Source organism: Acanthochromis polyacanthus, chromosome 10, assembly GCF_021347895.1.
Source record: "Acanthochromis polyacanthus isolate Apoly-LR-REF ecotype Palm Island chromosome 10, KAUST_Apoly_ChrSc, whole genome shotgun sequence".
In the NCBI taxonomy this organism is placed as follows: Eukaryota; Metazoa; Chordata; class Actinopteri; family Pomacentridae; genus Acanthochromis; species Acanthochromis polyacanthus.
Genome location: NC_067122.1, coordinates 11,057,130 through 11,072,407, shown reverse-complemented (window position 1 = coordinate 11,072,407; position 15,278 = coordinate 11,057,130).

The following is a 15,278-nucleotide window of genomic DNA, read 5'->3' as shown; positions in this document are numbered from 1 at the left end:
AGCTCAGACGAATACAAATATGAAGCAAACACGTCAGTGCACTTTTAAACTTTTTCAACAAGAAAGACAAACTGCTGTGAGCTGCAGGTAGACAAATCTGTAGAAGGAGATGATACAATGGACATCACGTTAGATAACATCATGACACCAGCAGATGCAGAGGTGTGTGTTAGTAAAGGATGAGGGAAGTATTCAGATTTTTAGAAAATAGCATTGCTGTAATATAAAGCAAAATATACTCAAAATATGAGTCCAGAAAAATTATCTGAGACCTGTCCTTATTGGTTTATCACTACTCACGAATCTCTGCTATACTTGATCAAAGTTGAGCTAGTTTTGATTTTTAATATACTTCTGGGCAATGCATTTTGTAAGTGTGTCAAAATTTAGCATCTCATCGAGTGGAATGGTAACCCTGAAGCCACAGATCCTCTAACCAAGACCCCAGTCCACTGCATCGTGTCTGACAAATAGGCCACGGACCTTTTTCATTCATATAGCTGCTGAATGGATGCAGCCTTCCTGGGTTTCTTTGCGTTTGTCCATTTTAGAGCTCATACAGCCCATACACCACTGGAGGCCTCCTCCGGCCAGCCAACTGATTGCATGTGACTTTTTTTTTTTGGCTTCTCTCGCTTATGAATGGGAAATAATTGGTCTTGTAGACTTCCCTAATATTATCTGACTTTATGGATCGAATTCTGATAATACTAAGGTTAATTCTGAGGGGTTGGCACTCAAAAACTGACTCACTCTTTTACAGCCTCCCCTCTAATGGTTATGTTTGAGGAAAAAGACCATTTGATCCAGTGTAAATTACACGATACTGCAATACTGAGCGTTAGACAAAGACAGTTTTGCAGTGCAGCAGCATCTTGAGGTCTTGATATACGATATATTGTTCTAGTTGAATTTTAATGCTATTTTGTCATATTTTCCTGGTGCAGTTTGTCCCATTTTTCCAAGCCTTTATTTAAAGAAATACATCTTGGCAAGGGCTGCACAGTGGCTTGGTGGTTAGCACTTCTTGAGCTAAAAGATCCTCGGTTCGCGTCCCCGCCTTCCCGTGATCTTTCTGCATGGAGTTTGCATGTTCTCCCTGTGCTTGCGTGGGTTTTTTCCGGGTACTCCAGCTTCCTCCTATAGTCCAATAACAGGTTAATTGGTAACTCTAAACTGTTCGCAGGTGTGAATATTAGTGTGATTGTTTGTCTGTATATATAGCCCCAAGATAGAGCAGCGGCCTGTCCCACGGTGTCCCCTGTCTTCATCCTAAGTCAGCTGGGATAGACTCCGGCCCTCCCTGTGATCCTAATGAAGATTAACTGGTGAGGTTTTTTTCCCCAAGTTGATACAAAAGTCATATCTGAACAATTATTTTTGTATTTGTGATTTCAAATGCAGCAAAGAAGATTTGTCAGTTGGCTAAAATTTAGACAATTAATTAGTGAATAACTACCAATTATTTCCATGAGGTTAAAAGTCAAATTTAAAAAATAATAATTATAAGCGGTCAATTGGAAAAGTCCCATGTCTGAAAGCAACAAGAGCTGAGCAAACAAATAATGAACAGAAAATCGCCGCCACAAAAACAACACACTGAAACACTCAAAATGAAGCAGCAATCGTCTTTTTTCCCCTCGGACAAACCGCTGCTTATGTGTGTATGAAACCACTGTCTGACGGCTTTGTTTGGGCTCATTGGTATAAGATGCATGTCATTAACTTTTGAGGTTGAGGGTTTGAAATTTTGTTCAGGACCTTTGATTCATGATCCCTTCCTGAGCATTTTCTCCTGGAGTCTCCACTGCACTTTAGCGGATAAAGCGGAAAAACCAAAAACATGCAGAGCGCTTTACAAAATGAGACATTAAGCATTTGCGAAGTGAATGGAGTTGGCTGCTGCTGAACTTCTCACACCACATAACTACTGCCACTCTTTCCTTCTCCTTTTCTTTCTTTCCTCACCCTCTCTCTTGCCATCCCTCGAGTGCCCTTTTCAACCCTCCATCTCATTCTCTCTGCTTTTGGTCTCTCTTAAACTTCCTCTCTTTGTTTTCCTGTCACATTGTCCCTCATCAACACATTCTCCTTTTATTTCTCTTTTCCTTTCTAATATCCCATCATCTGTTTCTCAGTATAATTCCCTCTCTTTTTTTGGTCTCGGCTTGTATTTTTATAAGCTGAAGGACAGTGTGCTACTAATTAGTGTCTTTCTGTGGTGCAGGACCGAGCCAGCGACTGGAGTAGCAGCTTCACGCATCACTGCTCACACACACACACACATTAATATCATGCTGTCACACGGAATTTCCTTTCTGTTGACCAAGTCAGTCTTACTTATTCATAAAACAAAGAAATATTCTGGTCCAGGCTTCTTTGGAATTACATTTACATTGGATGATAATTGAGGACATGATTTGCATCCAGTGTCATCATTCTGTGCCAAAGCAGAATGTAATGTATTATTATTGTAAAATGGTGTAAGATAAGAATGTAACAGGTTCGATCTCGTTGCTAGGGACCAGAGTTTGATATAAAAACAAGGCTTTTAAAAACGATTAACGTGTTCTTCTACCATTAATTGCAAAGATGACTTAGAAATAATAAAGTTGATACTTACATATATACAAATACAGCCATTATTAAATCAACATAATATAGAATTTTTTTTTCTGATCTACCACCCTTGTTAGCAGGACATCTTTTTTCTGTGTATTCCAAAACCGCAGCTCACTATTAAAATGACTTTCATGACGTAACAGCCTTATCAGATAAGTTTTGTTTGGATGATGCACAAAAACAGCTTCATTGGGTTTAAGTTTAGGCTAAAGGAAGTCCAGATTGGGTTAAAATATAAGGGGCTTTGTTCTCACAGTGCAGTAACGAACATGTGGTTAAGATTGGGGGCATTTCAATCTCATCTTTGCAAGTGCATCGGAGAGGTTAGAGGACCTTCATCGCCATGGTTGCAATAATAAACACGCAATTACGGTTATGAAATAGCCACGGTTAAAAGAAACAAAAGGAAGTCTCCCATGTAAAAGTCCAAAGTTTTGTCGATCCATCCCTGCCAACCTCATCACAGTGCAGACTTTGGGACTTTCTCCTTTGCTCCTGCCATGATTACTAAGGAGGTTTGTCGCTTGAGCATTAGCACATGTTAGTAGTGCTAAAGGACAATACAAGTTCATCATTTTCTCCCTTTCTTCCCACTTTTCTACAACAGTCTTCTTTTTTCCCTTCCTTGCTTCATTATTTGTCCACATTTGCACCAAAAACCAAAGACAACTAGATTAGAACCTCCCAATCAGTCTGTTAATTCAACATTGTACATTTCAGAACATATTCCAGAAATGGCTCCAAATTGTAGAAGAAGTCTACACTCCATCATAGAAGAATTGCATAAAACTCGCTAATAAAATAAAGCTAATAAAACAAAGGAGTTGTCATTTATTAGAAACAGTTTGAAATCAAATGTCAAAGTTCACTGAAGCTGAACTCCGAAGTCCTGAAGTGCTGCACAAGTTCAGTTTGCCAGATTCACTGATTAAAGTTACTCCACTGAAATGAATTTGACATGGCGCCACATTTGACTGTGATAATGCTGGTATGACTGGACCATTTGTCCTTGTCTTCTCTCTTATACACTTCCCGCCTCTCATCACTGCCCCCTTTCTCTTCTTCTCACATATTTTCCTTTCCTCTTCTCTCTCCCTCCATCCCAGCAATGGACAGATTAGAGAATAATTGGTGGAAAGTTTGGACTTCTCTTCACGCTGGGCCTCATCCATTTCAAATGCTGTGATATCTGATGGCACATTAATGGCTCGTGCTACACAGCTGTGTGTGTGCCCTGGCATCAGCGTTCTTGAAGTTCCGTACGGGTGTTAATGTAGGTGATGTGTGTGCCTAATTTTGTATTTTTTGCATGTCAGTGATGAAGTATGTCCTCATCTGTGTGTGTGAGAGAGTATGTGTGTGGTTTAATGGATCTTTTAGCCAGACAGCTCTTTGGCGAAGCTCCACTGTGGCCCCTGCACAGCTATTATCTTCACATACACTGTGGACACACTTCCTTTGTGTGTGTGTGTGTGTGTGTGTGTGTGTGTGTGTGTGTGTGTGTGTGTGTGTGTGTGTGTGTGTGTGTGTGTGTGTGTGTGTGTGTATGAGTGAGAAAGAGGGGGAGGGAGAGAGGGAGGGAGAGAGAGAGAAAGAGAGAAGAGAATGCCAACTTTTAAAGGGGGGCTATCATAACATCCCCATGTCACTTTGAACACACACTCTCACACATGCATGATTATGTTTATGTGACTGAAAGAACCACGTGCGAAGGTTTTTTTCTGGTTAGAGTTGGGAAAACCCTGACCAAGAGATCCCTTATTTATCTTCCTATTTTCATCCAACAAGCCGAGCTGCAGAAGGAGCTTCAGCCCAGGCCAGCTACCATGACCCTAGGCGTAATTTTACTTCATTTTCCAGTTTTTGTCCTGCTTTTGTACATACTCAATGCCAGCTACCTGCCATATTAAATGGAAACTCTTAGGCTTTAGTTAAAATCTCGACCAATAGCATGTGTCCTCAGGGGTGTATTGGAACATGAAGGGTCGCACCACCTTCCAGAGTTGGACACTTGGCATCCAACTAGGCAGTGGAGTGATACATGATTGACAGGTGCTCTCCAACAGGAAACCATCACAGGCTACACCTTCTGCAAACTCGTCACCGTCTGCTCCAGGACCAACATGGCGGTTCACCAAAAGGGTTTTCTGGAAACATTTGAGGTGAGAAATAAGACTTGCAGCTGCAGGATCTGTCTGATTTTACATGAACAATAGTCAGTTTAACAAGTTTTCACAAATTTCCAGACCCATTGAGTGGCACCTGGAAGTCGCTCGATCAAAGCTGCCTAAACTTCAACTTGAATCAAAATGTATTGTGACGTTATTGGAATTCATTGCATGGCTGCTTACAAAGACAATTAAAGGAGGTGGTAAAATGACAGATCCTGTGGATACAAACCAAAAGAGGTTCAAAGAGGTATGCACATGGAGACACTGCCAGGAATTCATCAAGTTCCAACATATCCTTGGTAAGCTGTCATCCAAACCTGTTTCACACTTTTCAGAATTTGTCCTCATGTTGAAGGAAATGCAAAAATCATTAAAAAGCAGAAGTGTGTGCCAGAGATTCTACACTACATGAAAACAACAGTTTTCCACTGATTGTCCATTAACTTTAGTCCAATCTTGCCATGATTGCTACTTAACTCTACTCATGAGTTCCTTTATTTTAGACATACTAGTCATAATTTTGACTTTGAACCCACCAGCTTTACTCACAGATTAACCTCTGGTCCAATAGACCCACTTAGTAGCGACTCCAATCATGTTACTGAATGGGCTCTAGATTATGATGAAAATCCAGAGGTCTCCAATAAACCGCTGTTCCCTGAAAGTTCACTACTCAAACAATGCACACCACTCTTCTCAAGCATAGTAATACTAGTGCACACAAACACACACTCGGGTTCCTTAAAGGGCAGTTAAATAATGCCATATGTTGCTCCACCGCCTTTGTTTCATTGCGAGGATATTTTTTTTCTCTTGCTGCTTCCCATGTTGTGTTTGATTGATGGTCTAATTTACTAGAATATCACACTGACACACACACACACACACACACCACTAGACTCAAATCCGGGTGGTGTGTTAGAAGGATTACTTTGCCCAGGCAGATCCAAATGTCTGTGGACAGGTTGAGTTAGTGATACTCTTATGGAGTGTTTCACTCTTTCAGAAATACCGAAAGAAAACCTGACGAAGGCTCTTTCACGGCGTGATATACATTTCAGAAATTTATAGGAAATGTTTCTCTTTTTGTGTGATTTGGCCTCAACATCCCTCTCTTGTCCATCCCCTGTAACACAAGTACAATTTCAAAGACCTGGAACCACTTAATCAAGCCATGCTGTACAGTTCTGTGGAGCAATTTGTTATTTGCTGCAGGTCTTGAACACATATACAGTACACACATTCACCACATAGAATGTCTGGGCAGCCATGTGTTTGTGTGATTTAGGGTTCAGTAATAATAACTCATTAAACTCTAACCTCCATGATTAAACTACTGATTGAGCAGCAGCACATCTGCACAGCTGACCCCTTGTGTGAGTGTGTGTGTGTGTGTGTGTGTGTGTGTGTTGAATCACAGCCCTGAGCTATTTACTGACAGACAACAGCATTTGTCTGCAGACAGTACGACCGGAAACGGGTCTCTGTGAGCCCAAGTGTGCGTGCCTTTATGTGTAATGGCGACGAGAATTACTTATATGCTCTTTTTCTTCAATTTCCTCGCATAATTTTGGATATGGCTGGTGGAAAAATTGCTGCCCAAGGACTGAAATACAAGTCGTTTTAGATCTTTTTTAGCAGTTTTGTCAATGTTTTGACAGTTCTATCAATATAATATGTTTGAATGTATTGTCGGCGAGTGGTTTAGAATCAAAAGGAGATAAAATAGAGACAGACAGGCAGTAAGAAAGTGAGATATTTACAGGTTATTCTGAATGGCTAATACCCATGTAGAATATGTCCGCTCACACTTGCAGCTGCAGACCCAGTCATCAGAAATACGTGCTACCCACACATGGACACACACTCACACCCTTCATGATAACTGCATTTGCAATCGTTTGTCAGGCTGGAAAAAACAAGGCTGAACAAACAAAAGTGTGTGTGGCCAAAATGGCAGGAAAGAAAGAAAACACTTAACCTACACTCTGTCACAAATATTAATGTATGTGTGCGATTATGCCAATAAAACGCATTCTTTACTGAAACTCGTATTTGAAAACTTAGTCGAAAAGATGTCCTGACACAAAGCAAGCTTTAAAAGCCTGGTAATGCCTCTAATTGAAGTAGTAGCCAATGAGCTATTTATGTATGTAATTATTACATATATTATATATTTCATGCCATTGCCCTCAATTAACCCAAGACAGCTCAATTAGAACACAGTGTGTCTGCATAAGTCCACGTCCTCTACAGTTAATCTGAAGTGAAAGCTAATTATTTAGATCCACATTTGTAGAACATGAGAAACCCCAGTAAAGGCTGCAGACACTGACAAACTATGCATGGGTTTGAGTCCGTGTGTGTGTGTGTGTGTGTGTGTGTGTGTGTGTGTGTGTGTGTGTGTATATATTCAGTGCAGAGGTTAACCTCTTCCTTTTCCTCCCTAACAAGCAACGGTCAGAGGTCACGATACAAATGAAGGGAGAGGAGGAAAGAGGGATGAAAGGATAAATTGTAAAGGAGCCAGGAAAGGAGACTCAAGACTGATTGGAAGCCAGATGTCTAATAGGGTCTATAAATAACCAGGTGACGAGTGACAGTAGGATGAAATTCGACTTCAATAACAAGTAACACACAAAGATCGTCAATAGGTAGAAAGCCCGTGTCAATAGCGACAAATGTAATATCACACAAAGGAAAGAAATATGTCATGATTTTGTGGAACATAAGGCTTTTTTTTTGTCAGCTCCCAAATCAAAGACAGTGATTAGCAGTGAATCAAAAAAATGCTTAATATGTGAATTTTCTGAACTAAAAAGATGATCAATGCACACCCCGGTAGCAGGGATACAAAAGTGCAGCACTGGGATGGTATCAGTACTGAAAACTAAACTTGGTAACAGGGGCTGCTAAGCTACAAAACCCAACATTTTGTCCCACCCTTCTGCTGTAAATCTTATACTGTCGCTGGGCCATGCATGCACAGCAGCCAGAAATAATGTTTTAGGAAAGAAAATTTGTAATTCATGATATTGTGAAATTTCCAAATGTCTTCTTTTGCAGCATAAAAGTGATTAAAAGTCACCAAATTCCACATTAACGGTAAAATAACTTGATTTCACAGGCTGATATTTGTACAAAATAGAGTGGTCGCTCAGTGCAAATGAAGATTTGTAGACCAAGTGGATGAAATCTTCAAAGCATTCCAAAAACTGACTCGAGTGTCTCGGAAAATGTATGGCATACAAAAATTGACAAATATATAAATGAATTGATGCTCTGGAAATTGGATAGTTGTTTTATATATATATTGGATAGTTGTTTTATATATATATATATATATATATATATATATATATATATATATATATATATATACACACATACATATGCGTTGTTATTGTCTCTGCCAACAGTTCTTTACAGTCTGAAATCTTCCATTTGAAAACACTGCAAAAGAAAATACAGACATGAACACAGCACCCAGTCTCAAAGTGTGACATCTAAATAAATTTATCAGCCTTTTTATCCCTCTGCTCAGTCCGGCCCTTTGGCTTCCCGTCTCCCTGTCTCTCTACTTGTTTGTCCTCCCTCCATCCATCTCTGCACTTTCCTCTGTGTCTGTCTACATTCTTCTTTATCAGATAGCTGCAGTCTTATCGGTGTGGAGGTGCTGAGTACTGAGCAGCTCCACAGTTCCACCGTAGCAACAACACATTCCTGCCTGCTGTGTGTCTGCATGTGTGTGTCAAAGTGTGTGTGTGCTTTAGCTCAGGATGTGGGAGCAAAGTTAGCGAATGTAAGTTTTAATCTTCACGACTGTATCACAGGGACACATCTGCTTTTGTGAGGCGCATGTGCAAATTGTGTGTGTGTGTGTGTTTGGCATGGACACATTCCTCTCCGCCACCTCCAAACCCAACCGACTCTGCTCTGAAGCCCAATCAAAACAGACGTAAATCGCGGCTGGATATAAAAGCCATACCAAAGCAGATGACAGTCTATGTCTGTGTATGTTTTTCACGTGTGTGCACACATGAATGTGGGTGTTTAAAAAAGGGGGGGGGGGTATATTTCTATTTAATTTTGCCGCAAAAGATAAAGTGAGGTCTTCATATTCATATTATAAAAATATTGGCTGAAAAAATACTAAAAATCACTAAAAAAAGAACTATCAGATTTGTCAGTTTTATAATAAATTCCAACCATAACAATCGTTATTAAAGGTTCAGAATTCATCATGGGGAATAAAAAGATGCAAAACAGGATGCACAGTGACTATAAATGTCTAATTGCATTTCAAAGTTTTAAATCAGAATCAAGATTGTGTCAAATTGTAGGAAATGGTTTCGGTTCAGAGAATCCTGCCACGAAACCGGGCCCTTGTTAAATGCTCTGACACAAATTTGAGCTGACTTTACCCCGTTCAACTGCCAGCATGGATCACTGGCTAATTTACAGCATGTTACCTGATCCACCGAGGGAATACCATCACAGGTGTGTGTGTGTGTGTGTGTGTGTGTGTGTAGGTTGAAGGATCTCGGGTAAAGCTATTACTCTATCAGCATCTCATTTCCACCCCCAGTTCTCTCCCTGTGATGCTTATCTGCTCCATTTATGAAGATATGATTACAAACATGCAACTTTTCAGCCTGGTATGAGATGTGCATATCTGGACGTGTGTGTAAAGAATGCGTGTGTGTTTTTGTATGTTGACATCCATAAAAGAACATTTTTTTCATTGTAGCTGCCAGCAGCACCTCAGGGTTTTCTGCTAATATATACTGTATATTACAACTCAAATGTGAAGAAATTGGAGTGAAATGGAGTTTACTTGCATAGACAAAAGCAATTAAAATGTATTTAAGAAAATACCATAAGGGATGGCTTGAGTAAACACAGTTCTCTGAACATCAGTGTGATCATGTCGGACTAATCTCAACACAATAATAAAAAGCAGTTGTTCTGTTTTATTCATGTCAACAGGGATTAAGCAAATTACCGCTTAATTACTTCTCTTTGAGCATGATCAAGATGCATCTGTGCAGCTGGTGATGTAGTTTTTAGGGTTTTTCTCCATCAGGTTTTTGTTATTTACATGCTAATACTTAATGGCACTTAAGGGAGATGTTAGTTTATTTAACTCCTAAGCTGGTGGTTTACACAGTTGGAATCGCAAGGCCTCGTGCTTTCAAACAACTTGATTCCATGGACCACTGCCAGCAACAACACCGTCTCTTGTTTTGCGCAGGGGTCAAGGGGTTAAACATGTGCGTTAAACAACTCGAGTGATTTTAATCCGAACGCTACAGCAGCAAATATATTACTGCAATGCATGTTTAACAAAACTGAAAGAAGCCAGCAAAAGAGAAACTGAAAGAAGCCAGGAGGATGATATTCAGAGGTATACAGAGGGAAGTGTCAGTGTAATGAATGACAGCAGAAAAACAAAGCAAAAACAATCCAGAGCCCTCTGGTCAAAGCAGAGAGTGGAAAAACAAAAAACTCTCAAAATCCCTTAACTGGCTGGCAAATACTAAGCAGAAGCAGTCAGGTGAGATCTCGGAAAAGGAAATGAAGAGGACATGCTCTGCTCCACCTCATAACAACAAGTTCTTCTGCTCTCCCGCAACAAAAAGTAATTGCCCTAAAGAAAAGCCCTGTACCCCCAGATGGTCCAGAGGAGCTGCTCTGTGGTCAGCACTACAAGATTACACTTGAACTGGGCAGCTCCCAGGTGTGCGTGTTGGTGCGTATGTGTGTGATGTGTGACCCTTGTTCCTCTGTGAATATCCCCCAGCCATTCCAGTAAAGGAGCAGTGCAAGGTTCACCCTCTACAACATCAAAAATGTATCGGCCTGATTCACACCACATTTGTACAACCTTCATTTCAACACACAACCTGCTGAGTTTGGCATTAAACCCCCCTCTGAATCAGACATATGCCAATATATTTTCAGACAAATCATGATCACCTCTAACCTTTGCTGCAAAATCCAACACGTTTGTATGTAAAATGTCACTCTACATAGCTGTTTAATACCAAAAGGATTCACTGTGTCTGCCAGTCATCCATGTGCGCGCACACACCAACAGATGGTAGCTGAACCGCCAAGCAGTTATACGTTGAAGACTGAGTCGCCAACATTTCAATCAATAAACCACAGGTGCTGAGAGTTGGGAGCGAATCACTTCACAGAAAGCATTTAACACCTTCAAACAGGTATGTGTGCAGCAAGATTTGACTTAAATCACTTGAGATTTGGAACCCCTAGAGGCTTGACTTGATACTTGGAAGCAAAATCAGTCAAGTGCCATCATTTGATCTGTTAAATATCAGAATTACAGAAAGCAATTCTTCAGAGTCTGAATGTTTAATCATTGTACTTAAACATTTAAATATTCAATTTCATCCATATAAAAACTACTTCTACCATAAATAATACTGAAATATTCAAATGTTGCTCATAAGGTTTTTCAACAAGCGCACGCTCCTCCTGAAGTGAAATGTAAAATATGAAGTCCTGTCTTGATATAATCTACTGTGAATGGCCTCAGTAAAAAAAAAAAAAAAAGAGAGCCACCAGTTGGTACAGCTTTCACTGAAAGCACGAATCACATTGCATTTTAATAACACACTGACTGATCTCCAATGAAATAAATCTGTAATTTCCACAGATTTTTACTCCGCGAGCGTAAGAGACTGAAGTTGTAACATCAAAGTCTCGATCCTGCTGGTAATAGGCAGCGCTAGCTCACCAGGAGTCTGCCAGAGCGGGACACACACACCAGCGAACATGCTCGGCTCCACGCTGCTCGCTTATCTCTGATCCGCCATCTCCCTTCCTGTGGTTTGGATCTGATGAAGCCTTGTACTTCAAAGTCCGTGGGCCAACCCGTACTGTATGTGTGGACGTAATGGAAAGCACCTGCACTCATTGAGGCGGGGAAATATTTCGTGTGAAACAATGTGGAGATGTGGATGGATGAATCGAAGGAGGGATGGATGGATGGACGAGTGAAAATATGAATTATGTCATTTTTTTATCTGCGAGACAATTTATACAAAGACATTTTGTCTGTAAACGCCTGGACATAAATCAGATTAGACTTGACTGGAGAGATGGATGGACGGATAAAAACAGACAGAAATGTCCAGATGGGGGGAACCTTATTATAAATACGAAGCCGGTGAAGGTAGAAAGACTGATAGGATTCAAAGCTTGGATGGGGGGATGGAAAGAGCGAGGAGGAGGGGATAAAGGAGACTGAAAGATGGATAGCGGTGAGCAGATAAAGCAAATAAAGATGAAAATATAGAACGCAGGAGGAAAGAATAAGGAAGAGAGGATTTTCGGTGTCTGAGGGGATTGTATGCACACAAGCCTGAGAGATGGATGAAGGGATGGGAGGCTGAGGAGGATAGAGCAGAGCTGAGAAAGACAATTGAGGCACCGGGTGAGGAGATTTCAGCCAGAGTGAGTTCTCATGACTGGAGATTTAAGGGGGTTTCAGTGACGTCTAAAAGAGTTTGGGGTGTGTGGACACAGCAGCCATTTGTTATTCTTTTTTTAAGGGATTTTGCCTTATTTTACTGTGGATATAGACAGGAAATGGAGAGTCCAGAGAGTTAGTCTTATGATAAAGGTCAAACCAAGAGTGTTTGAGGTGAAATGGGGTGGTCCAATACGCCTCAATATTTGCTTATATTTGGTTATTGACGTGTCTATCATAAACAGAAGCCAACAGGGGAAGAGCTACAGGTTTTGTCGTTGTGAGACATTGTTCCATTTTGTTGGAAATGCACTTGAGCTGGTTTGCAGTTCAAAGGAGAGATCAATGATCAAACCTTTGCAGGAATGAAGGGCGGTAAGTGTCACTATTGCCAGTGACAAAAGAACTGTGATATAACAACTAAAATGAAAGTCTCTGGAGACGATTTAAGTTCACTTAAAATTGTTATTATCAAATCATCTGACTTAGGATGTTAAGAGTCGCTTTTGCTTGATAGTAAGGACTAAAAACAACTTAAAATTCAAAAAAGTTCTTATTCTAATTAGACTTTTATTTCAGGTATGTGGATACTTTGGCCTCAGCTATTGAGCTACAAAGACCACAAACAGCTGTATTTAAACTTTCAAGCAAAAATGAAATAACGGATGAATAAATTTGTGAAATTGATTTTTAATTTTAACATTGTAGCCTTCAGAAGTTTTGTATGACACCATAAAATATTTCAATATTTCTCCTTTATTCATCTGATGGTGAATTTCTTAACATTCCATAATTTCTTGCTTCTCCACCTTTCTAGGTTTTTGTTCTTTAAAAAAATGCTTCTAATTTTTAGATCTATTATTTTATAACTCACATGTTCTCAAAAATAAATTTGCATCATTTAGACTGCTTTGAGGGGTTCAAATGAGAGAATTAAACTTTCTGTCTGATCCACAACCATCAGCTTCTGGGCTTGTACCGTCATATATATTCATAGATCTACATTATATTAAGGTTTACCGCACAATACGCAACCTTTTGCTCGTCCAATATTAATATTTATTGTACATTTCCATTCAGTCCCTCAGAATAACCAGACCCACTGCTTTTTCTCATCAATCTGTCAAGTGAACACAGACTTGGATTTTACCTCTTTAAAGAAGGGGTCACAGGAAGGAAGGCTTTGTTTTTATTGAGTGGCGTTGGTGGTCTGATTCTGGGATCTGAGTTCCCAGAAGATGATCAGTTTAATCCCAGAATGATTCACACACTACTGGAAAACTTCAACATTTATGTAAATCTTTTCTGGGAACAAAGTCAAGCTCTATTGTGTGAAGCTTCAGTTTATACCTACATTATTAATGATTCTATCAAGAGTGTAACAATTTAGAATAGATCAAAATGCGTACATTAGAAAATAAGGATTGAATGTCACTAATTACATATGTGAAGCGTCAGAGGTTGCCGTCCTTTGTGTTCCCGGAATGTTGTTTCTCAATGTGTAAGTTATTAAGAAACTAAAACGGCGTAATAACAGCCTCTTCTTCTCAGGCCAAAACGAGATGACTGATACCATTAAACATCAATAGACGCCTGTGAGTCACACTTCCAATTAATGGAAGTGACGAAATGCATGCACATCCAAACAGTGTTTTCCTGAGGGTTGTTGGGATGTTTGTTTAAGAGCAAGAGAGTGAAAGACAGATGGGGAGGAATGAGTGCAAAAGGGGCAGAAAGTAGAAATGCTATCCAGCAGTGAGTGGGAAAAGCTAAAAAACAAGCGTTCATCCGACAGAGCAAGAGAAAGCCCCTTTAAAAAAGTGGCTTATTAGATTTCACTCTACTTTTCTTTTAAAAGCCAGGAGTTCAGGACAAAATTATATGTTTCTGAGCACTGTTAGCAAAAAATTCTGCATTGAGTAGCAAAAGCAAAGACATTTGTCTCAAATGTGGAGCAGGCTGGCTTTTCATTTTGAGCAGAAACCCATGTAATTTACTGCCTTCCCAAGCACAATGTAAACTAAATTACGGGTTGTAATACAATGCATGGCTTACATTGATAACAAGGCCATTCAGCTACAAGGGAAAAAGTCAGAGGGTTGGCCGGTGCTCATGTGCAGGCACACAAGTCTTTATCACATATACACACGCTCTCAAACACACAAATCACTGTCAAGTTCGAAATGACGCCATAAACTTTGCTGCAAATGCCTGATAAAGCTCGATTCAGTGATAATCTTTTGTATTCGTTCACTGATGTAAGCAGAGGGAGACCAGGTCTTTGTAGGTTCAACCAAACATTTGTTAAAATTATTTAAACTCAGAGCAGAGAAAGAAAGAAAGAAAAAGTTTACATTGACTTGCCCAAGCCCTCGATTTCCTTTCCCAGGATATTAATGAGGAAATGACACACACTTGTAAAGAGAAAAAGAGAGGGAAGAAGGAAAAAAGAAAGAAAGAGAGAGAGAGGGATGTGAGTTTCAGGGGGACGAAGGTTGGTGATTAATCCCGCTTTGAGTCAACTCCACCAGGAATTCCATCAAAAGGACGGAGAAAAGGGGATTTTAATTGCCGTTCCCTCCGTGTTTCCCAAAACGCTTACCTACCTCCACCACCCTCCTCCTTTTTCTCCGCCATCCTGGTGAGGGGGGTCGCCCTGGAATCCGACAGGCCTCCTACCACACACACATGCACACACACACACGGTCAGAGAATTACTTTCAGATGTGCAGTGAAAGCAAAGGAAGGTGCGTATGTGTGCGTTTTAAGTGCCGCCTCACCTTCCATCGCCTATGCGTAGTTCCTCCTTTTTATATTTAAACACATGTTTATCTTACTGTCACATGTGTCTTAGCGTTAAAATCCCACCTGTGTTCACTTACAGTATAATCCAGACTCCTCGTAGAACAAAACCTTCAACACTACTCGGTGTGTTGATAGCCTAACACAAAGGACCGGCCCTCTCATGGCTGATAAAGTCGTCTGTA